Source organism: Lissotriton helveticus, chromosome 9 (assembly GCF_964261635.1).
Source record: "Lissotriton helveticus chromosome 9, aLisHel1.1, whole genome shotgun sequence".
NCBI classification, from domain to species: Eukaryota; Metazoa; Chordata; class Amphibia; order Caudata; family Salamandridae; genus Lissotriton; species Lissotriton helveticus.
This window is the reverse complement of record NC_136070.1, coordinates 605,371,914-605,381,567: the sequence shown is the minus strand read 5'-3', so window position 1 is coordinate 605,381,567 and position 9,654 is coordinate 605,371,914.

The following is a 9,654-nucleotide window of genomic DNA, read 5'->3' as shown; positions in this document are numbered from 1 at the left end:
AAGTGCATTCCCCCGCAAAATGCCTCGTAATAGTGACGCAGTGAAATCTATGAGATTTCACTACATCACTTTTAGGACACTATTACATCAAAATATTGCACCTGCCTCACAGCAGGCAGAAGACTGAAGCAAATGCTTTCACATGGGGCTTTCCCCATGTGATACGATTCTGACACCTAAGCAGCAGTGCAGATGAGATGAACCCTGTCCAGGGGAACACAAAAGGTGAGGCTTGTGTCCAAGATGAACCTCATTTATATGGCCCTGCATCACTTTTGCACTGCTGATGCGTCACTTTTTGTGACGCATCAGCGGCATAAAACATGTACCTTTTTTGCGCCATATTCAAAATGTGACGCATGTAGGGAGATGCGTCACTTTTTAAACCTCTGCGCCACATTATACTCAAAAATGTAAAAGCCATTCATTTTCCCCAAAATCGTTTTTGACATCACATTTAGGAAACACAGCACAGGTCCTATGTACAAGCATTCCATGTCATTACTGAAACCTCACTATTTTACAAAATACAATTCCTCCATGCAAACAAACTCAATATGCTCCTACACTGAATTAACACAGGTAACATCATTGTAAAGAGTCAAATTGACGCCTGTGTCTAAGAGTGCAATCGGGGATAGGCTTCATGAAGCCTAGTCCACTGCACTCTTAGACACAAGCCTCACCACCTACGCTCCCCAGGAAAGCCCAAACATGTACCTTTTTGCGCCATATTTAAAAAGTGACGCATGTAGGTAGATGCGTCACTTTTTAAACCTCTGCGCCACATTATACTCAAAAATGTAAAAGCCATTCATTTTCCCCAAAATCGTTTTTGACATCACATTTGGGAAACACAGCACAGGTCCTATGTACAAGCATTCCATGTCATTACTGAAACCTCACCATTTTACAAAATACAATTCCTCTATGCAAACAAACTCAATATGCTTCCTACACTGAGTTAACACAGGTAACATCATTGTAAAGAGTCAAATTTATTTCTTTAAACATGCACACATTCTTTATTCCTTTTAAAAAATGTAAAAGCCATTCATTTTTCCCAAAATCGTTTTTGACATCACATTTAAGATACACAGCACAGGTCCTATGTACAAGCATTCCATGTTACTACTAAAACTTCACAATTTTACAAAATACAATTCCTCTATGCAGTAAAAACTTTTTACCAAGCATTATCAAAAAGCATGACACAAAGCAACATTAAAAAACCACAATTTGCTTCCAAATCTTCTCCATAGAGTATACAAGTCTCTATGTATATTAAAAGAATCATAACTCACCTTTACAAATGCTCTAGGAGATTCACAACAGTGTCAGATACACACACCAATATTTCTTTAGCAGAGCAAAAGGTATGTTCTCCAGGCACTGCAAACCTTAATGGCACAGAAAACTTCTAATTCTACACACATATTGCTCATGGTAACCAATCAAAACTCTTCCCTCTGTATTTTCAAACCAACACCCTTCCCCCCTCAGCCCTTTCTACCTGTTACCATAGCAACTCCCTCCTCACTGAGCTCTCAGGTTTAAAAGTTTATTCTACAATGTTGCAAATCACCTCAGCAAGGATGTTTGACCTGCGAATACACCAGCTTATCTGGTGCAATGTTTCTTTATATGACTTTTTTTTAACCATTCAAATTACTTCTTACACAGAACACAACCATGCACCCTAACTTACAGTTTTCAACTATCTCAATCTACCAATCATAGCTTGTGATTCAAGAGCACTGAAAGTCCACAGTTTTTATTTTGCAAACTCCTACTGTTCCAACTGCCATTTCATTCCCACACTTCATCTAACTGCACCAGAACCTCCTCTCACCATGTATTCTGTCTGGATTATTGGACATAGCTACATTCACTGGGCTCAAAGGTATGCAGCTACCAGAAATGTTCACAACCTTGATTTACCAAATGTGAACATTAAATGGATTGGCCAGAGAGGATTGAGATGTCACCAATTGATACCATTGGTGAAAACCTTTTTGCATTTGCCACACCCTAACCTCATAATTCTGCACTGTGGTGGAAATGACTTAGGCACTTTGACTGGGGTAGGTCTGGAAATGCTTTTAAAGGACACCTTTGAACAATTGATGGCACTTTTTCCTCAAACTGCCTTGGTATTTTCCAATATATGCCAAAGACAGAAATGGAAGTGGTCCAACCAATTGTGTCCACAATTTGAGAAAGCACGGAAACATGTGAATAAATCTGTTTCTGCTTACATGAGAGACTATGGAATGGGTTCAATATACAACAACAACTTGCGTTACAACATGCAAGATATCTATAGAGGAGATGGTGTCCACTTCTCAGATGAGGGGAATAGAATATTCCTCCTGAATTTAAGACTGTGCATTGGTACCTACTTGTAGGTACCTAAATCAGCCACAGAACCCAAAAGCTCTTTTCAGGGCTACCCTACCTCTGATCACTCCAAATGATTATCTTTTTCTAACTTTTTTCACTATTTTTCACCAAAGTACACTCCCCGGTACGCTCCCCGGTGCGCGTACCGGGCGCTCCCTCCGCGAAAATTTAAAAATCTATTTTTTTTTGGCCTATATGGGCCTCCTAAGCCCCCCTCAGAAAACCTAGAGGGTCAGGGAGTGCCTACCGTGCCCCCTTATACCCATTCCCAACGTTGTTTGTCCGCCATTTTCTGACTCAAATCTACCGAAACACAAAATGGAGGACTCCCGTTGCGCTTACCGGTACGCGTACCGGGGCGCTCACCGGTAAGCGCTCCCAAAAAATGTTAAAAATGAATTTACATAAAAACCACTTGAGACACTTTCACCAAATATAGAATAACTCATACTACATACCAGTCCCTATCATTTTCCCAAATTAGGTGGAATTCCATTGAGCCATTCAGCCTGTAGACCTCTCTAAATATCCTGAGGTAAATTACTTCACAAAAACACATCTGAAGTGTTAGAATTGACAACCAATTAAAATGTTACTTTCATTTTCTACTTTTTTTTCCTGACATTTGATTGGTTATGTACATGAATATATATAAAGAAAGAGAGGGAAACCCAGCCATTTTGACTACTACCTCCTGAAGTAGATTTCAAGAAAATTTTCACTGAGAACTTAAACTGCTTTTTGAAAGGTAAGTTGTTATTTTGAAAACTGAAGTATGTTGTGCACTTTAAGTTCATTTGGAAAACTTTTTCTGATAGTTTTATACTATCTCTCTGTAATAGTTATATATTTAGATAGACTTCTCTGTTATAGTTATGGATGGATTTAGGCTTGTCTTGTATAATTATGAATTTACTTAGGCTTCATCACATACACTTTTTTATATTTCTACTTCCAGTCTGATACCATACACTACCCAAAGATAAATTCACTGTTAAAAAATCCAAACTACCTGTCTGAACTTAAACCCAACAGTGCCCTATCTCTACTGATTTTTTTTTAATGCAAATTTCAGCACAAAAATGGAAGGAGAACAAAACGTTTCCTTTGAAATTGTCCTAGAGACGAACAATGAAGAAATCATTGAACCCAATGACTTGGAATTCATGGATGAATCACGGGACCATGAACTTCTACAATGTGTAGAATCTGTGGATTTGCTCATTCAAAATGAGGACATTTCTGACAGTCAAATGATAGAAGTTATGTTTAATTTAGAAAAAGAATCTGAAAAATAAATGTATATTTAATAATTCTAAAATTGTTTGTGACATTATTCATTTTTATATGTAATTCTTAAACTAGTACCAAATTGATTATAATGTAAAGTCAGACTTATAGTATACTGTGCAACTTTTTTGTGTTACATAGTAATTTTGCTCATAGATACTTCCTTTCTCCCACTATATTATCTCCAATGTGTATTTGACATCTCTTTTTCATCTCCTGCCTCCATATTCTTTCTGCTTTCCTGACAGACTATGGTATGGATTCCATATACCACAATAACTTCTATAACAACATGCTAGATATCTACATAAAAAAAGGTGTGCATTGAATTTAAGACTCTGCATTGGTACCTACATGTTGGTACTTAAATCACCCACACAACACAACAACTCTATTCAGAGCTACCTTACCTCTTAGCACTTTAAATTATTATTTTACTGTTTCACTAGGTTTTCCCCATGGTACGCTCCCTGGTACGCTCCCCGGTACGCTCCCCGGTGCGCGTACCGGGCGCTCCCCCCGCGAAAATCGAAAAAAAATTACTTTTTTTTTGTCCCGCGGGACCCTTTTATGACCCCCACATCAAACCTAGGGGGTCAGGGGGGGTCTACCCTGTCTCCTTTTGGTCATTTCCCCCTTTGTTTTTTACCACCTCTTATGTCTCAATCCTACCGAGACACAAGATGGCGGCCGCTGCGGACTGTTTCGAATGTTTACAGACACCCGAGAGCCAATCAGCTTCCCGTGCGCAAGTCGCGTGGCCCGCCCGGAGCGCTCCCCGGTACGCGTACCGGGGCGCGCTTATAGATGTATATTTTTTTTGAACCTAAATTACTCAAAATCCTCTGGAGCACATATCTTGAGACATAGCAAAGGCACATCGGGCTACCAGTCCCTACAATTTTGCCAAGTTTGGTGAAAATCCATTCAGCCGTTCGAGCTAAAAGTGCGACCGACCGTCCTATGGAAATTAACATGGGGAAAACACGTTTTGGGACCCCCCTTTTATCTCGGCCCCCGCTTGACGAATCCCCCCCAAACTTTCAGGGAAGGAGTGGAGAGCCACGAGGCAAAGTTGCGGACAAATTCAGGATGATTCCTCAACCGGCGCCAAAGTTATTCCAAATAGAATGTTGCGATTTCCCTATGGAAATCAATCCTAACTATAACTACCTACTGGCGACCGCCAGTAGGTTATATATATATATATATATATATATATATATCCTGTTTTCCGTTCCTCACAAGCACCCGCAATTCCCTGCTGGCAAGTAAACAACGGACACGGACCTCGAGGTACTTCACAATTTATTCGGCAGAAAGAGTCACAGACGTTTCGGCTCAGCGGAGCCTTGATCACATGACAGCGTTTGAATTGTAAGGTACACCTTTTAAAGTGCTAGTGAGTGATACAACTGAAATCACCTGTGCAAAGTAGTGACTAAACATAAAAGACATACTTAAACAGGCACATAATACTTATTATTCGGTTTAGAAAAAATGGCATGTAAAATACATTAACATGTTGTTTACCAAACTAGACATTTTCCATCAACATTATTTAGGCAAAATTCATCCTTTGGATAATTCTTGTAAAATACCATCAGTAGTAAAAAGCGGGTAAACAAATTAGAAGAATCCTCTTGTCAAACACATTTACCATGTGCCTCCCACTTAATTATATACATCCGCCACATAATATCAGGACCTACAAAATGTAAAAACGCTATAAAGTGCTAAGTGCCAACCTTCAAATGTGCAAATTCATGCTAAAGTGCATCATCCTAATACATGTGCAAATCTTGCAAACTTGTGCAAATACGCAATTTTTACAGGACTCTGCAAATATGCAATTATTTACATTTCATAGGCCCGACTAGGGAGTATAAAAATCTTAAAATCAGATTTCATCCGATACAGAGAGTGGTAAGGACTTCATAAAGGTTCTTCCCCGTCTACTATCTCAAATATAACCAAGGACATTAGTGGGCCATAGTATGTATGATGGAATCCTAGTTCACATCCCGGAATAAAATAATATACATATAATACGAAATTCTCTACCTTATTTATGTGCCACTGTTTGGTATGTTAAAAAGTTAAAGTGTAGATGAGTGGGTAAAAACCAACAGGGTCATAAGTACCCAAAATAAACTCAACCCCAAATAATAAAAATAATAATAAATCCATTGTTAGGTTCCCTGTAGTATTTTACATTGTAATGGATCCTAACATGGTTAAAATTGTGCACAGTGATAAAAACTTGTTTAAAATAACTGAATAAACTTTCATATAGCAGCAGTTCTAAAATACTTGTTGGTGTGTGCTCGCAGCCCCCACGGGGTCTGTCACAACAGCCACCCAGCCGGGTAGCCGCCCTGGACAGTACCCACATGGAGGAGAGCATACCACAAAAAATATTTCAATCTAATTTTAGAGCAAGCAAGTGTGGAGGTCCTCTGTCACATTTAACCCAAAAGGCACCTTAGAATTCAGCAGAAGAATATATTTTGTTTCAAGTTTCCTGAGCCTAGTTTCCCTGTCCCCACCACGTTTGCTATTGATGACAGAATCGATAACCCAATATTTGAGACCCTTATTATTACTTTGATGGTGGTCTCTAAAATGCCGCGCCACTGGGTATGTGCTGTCCTCATTTGTTATTGCTCGCAAATGTTGTAATATGCGTTTGTGGACAGCATTTCTCGTGCTGCCCACGTATTGTAATCCACATGGGCAGCAAAGGACGTAAATGGCGAATTCTGTCTTACATGTTAAGACTTGGGTTATCTCATGATTTCTTCCAGTAAATCCATCCTTGTAAGTTTTCTTGTTGATACCATGGGTACAGGCTTTGCAAACCTTACAATTATAGAAGCCTTTGTTTTTTTGCCACCACTCTGTTCTGACAAAAGGGTCCGGGTTAGTTTTGACAATGTGATCCCTTAAAGAGGGGGCCCTGCTAAAGGTTAAATATACTTGTTTGGGCAGTGTACTGCCTATCACATTATCTTTAAGCACTATAGGCCAGTGTTTGTTCACTATTCTTCTAATCTGTCGATGTTGACTAGTGAACCCCGTTATTAGCCTAAAACTTTCCGGTTCCACCTTTTCAGGTATGGCTTTGTCCTGTCCCATATCAGCTTCCCTGTCTACTTTTCTAATCAGGAGCTCCTCTCTACTCATATTCATGGATTTCTGGATGGCTCGATCGACCACTCTGCTAGAGTAGCCTCTCTCCAGGAACCTACTTCTGCTCTCATTCTGTGCCTGCTTCAGATCTATGGGGTTGCTGCAAATGCGTCTTAAACGCAGCATCTCCCCATAAGGGATACTGGAGATCAAATGCATGGGGTGGGCACTCGCAGCATGGAGAATGCTGTTGCCAGCCGTCTTTTTTCTGAATACCCTTGATTCCAACTGACTGCCCTTGATGTATAACTCGGCATCAAGAAATGTGACTTTTTCTTGGCTCAGAGTCGCTGTGAACCTGAGGTTCAGGGGATTATCATTTATATATATATTACCTACTGGCGGTCGCCAGTAGGTAGTTATAGTTAGGACCTAGTTTCCATAGGAAATCGTCAACATTCTATTTGGATTAACTTTGGCCCTGGTGGATGAATCTTTGCGAATTTCTCAAAGAAGATGGCTCGGTCCACTGCGCTCCTTCCCTGAAAATTTGGGGGGGATTGGTGAAGTGGGGGCTGAGATAAAAGGGGGGTCCCAAAACGTGTTTTCTCCATGTTATTTTCCATAGGACGTTTAGACACGGCTACAGGTCGAACGGCTGAATGGATTTATAAGAAATTTGGCAAAACTGTAGAGTCCGGCTCGCAGATTACGCTTTTTGTGGAATGGTGTAAATCCGTTCAGTAGTTGCTGAGAAAATTAAAGTTAAAGTCAATTATATATCTATAAGCGCGGACGGGTGAGCGCACTCGAGCGGAATTCTTTTTTTGCTGCGTGACATCTGTTAACGTTCGATTCGAAGGAAATCAGGAAGTGTTGACCGCCATTTTGTCACTGCGAGTAAATATATTGTCATTTCAAAGCGTTGGAACATGGAAAGGGGAGAAGGTAGAGGTTGTTTTGCTGCGTAGGTTTTCTCAGGGTGTGCAGTAAGGTCCTTAAAGGCGAAAATATATATATTTTTTTTTTCGAAAAAAAGTTGCGGGGTGCGCGCACTCGGGCGCGCACACCTATTTACAAGAGTGTGAAAATGGAGATAAATCAGAGGTTTGAGTGCTTTGATATAAGGTGGCTCTGAAAAGAGCCCTTGTGTTTATTGAGTTGTTTCTGCATTTATAAGTAAGTACCGATGCAGAGTCTGATGTTGCAGAGGAAGATTTTGTTTCCCTCATCCGTGAAATGAACACCATCTGTCCTATAGATGTCTTGCATGTGGTAACGCATGTTGTTGTGGTAAATAGAACCCATGCTATAATCTCTGAGGAAAGCAGAAACAGATTTATTAACATGTCTCCTTGCTTTCTCAATTTGTGCACAATGTTGATTGGACCAATTCCATTTCTGTCTTTGGCATATATTGGAATATACCAAGGCAGTTCGAGGAAAAAGTGTCATCAATTGTCTAAAGGTGTCTTTTAGAAGCATTTCCAGACCTACCCCAGTCAATGTGCCTAGATCGTTCCCACCACAGTGCACAATTATAAGGTCTGGTTCTGGGAGATGCATAAAAGTTTTCACCAATGGTATTAATTGGTGACATCTTAATCCTCTTTGCCCAATCCACGTTATCTGCATATTTGGTAAATCAAGGTTGGAAATTCGTCAGCTTGCTGCATATTTTCCACTCCAGTGAATATAGCTGTGTCCTAAAAGCCAAACCTTCATTTTCAAGGCAGATGCAGTCGTGCTCCGATGGGTTGTGGAAGTGGAATGGCAGTTAGAAGCTGAAATTCAGGATAAAAAAAATGGATGAGGCTTGGTGTGGTTGAAAAACAAAAGATGATTGGTTGATTCTAATACGTGAAGATTGAAGACTACGTTGCATGTTAATGTTATGTAAAAGAAAAAGTAGTATTGGGTGTGAAAAAAATGACATGTAACAGAGCTGTGGATAGGCAGGTGTTTCTGGAGGGAAAACAGTGTTGTTAGTTTGCTGTAGAACGTTGAGATATGAACTTTTGACCTGTGCCTTCAGCCAGGTGCAGAATGAGGTGTTACCATGGAAACAGCCAGAGATGGCAGTGGGTGATGGGTGACTTTTATGTGACATTGAAAATATTGTGAGGGACAACCAACTGAAATGTGAATTTGAATACAAAATTTTGCGGGAGGAAATATGATTGGCTGAAGAGACATATATGAGTCTGTATTGACTGGATATCTGTGCCATTGAATTTTGGTTGCAGTGATAGCAGCATAATTGAGACTTTCGTCAAACGAATATCTATTTTGTGACTGTCACTGTTGTACATCGTACAAAGCATTGGTAAAGGTAAGTCTGTAACTGTTTGTTTTGTCATGTACTGTAAAAGAAAGGGTTCACGGGCTGTTATAGGCCTGTGGGTTCTAGTATGAGTAAATCAGGTCGACAAAAGAAAATATTAAGTTAGTACAGCTGAAGTTACGTGGAACTCATGAATACTGTTTCAATATACAATCATTTTAGTTGAGATTATGGATTAAAAGAGAGAACGTGTATATTTGAAATGTTTATTCAGAAATGCACTGTTTTCAAGGCAAGTTTCTTATCTAATACGAGTGCAGACATTGTAAAAAACAAAGTAATCGGTATAGCCACTAGTACATAAAATACAAACGGTATAGTTGATGAAAAATGAATATGGTTTAGCAAAATTAATTATACACTCTTATGAGGAAGTATATTGGGGCAGATTTATGAAGGCCTTGCGCCGCCGGTGCGTTACTTTTAACATAAATAAGGCTCATTATATATTAATAAATGGATGAAGGTCTCTGGCTTTTCAGTTT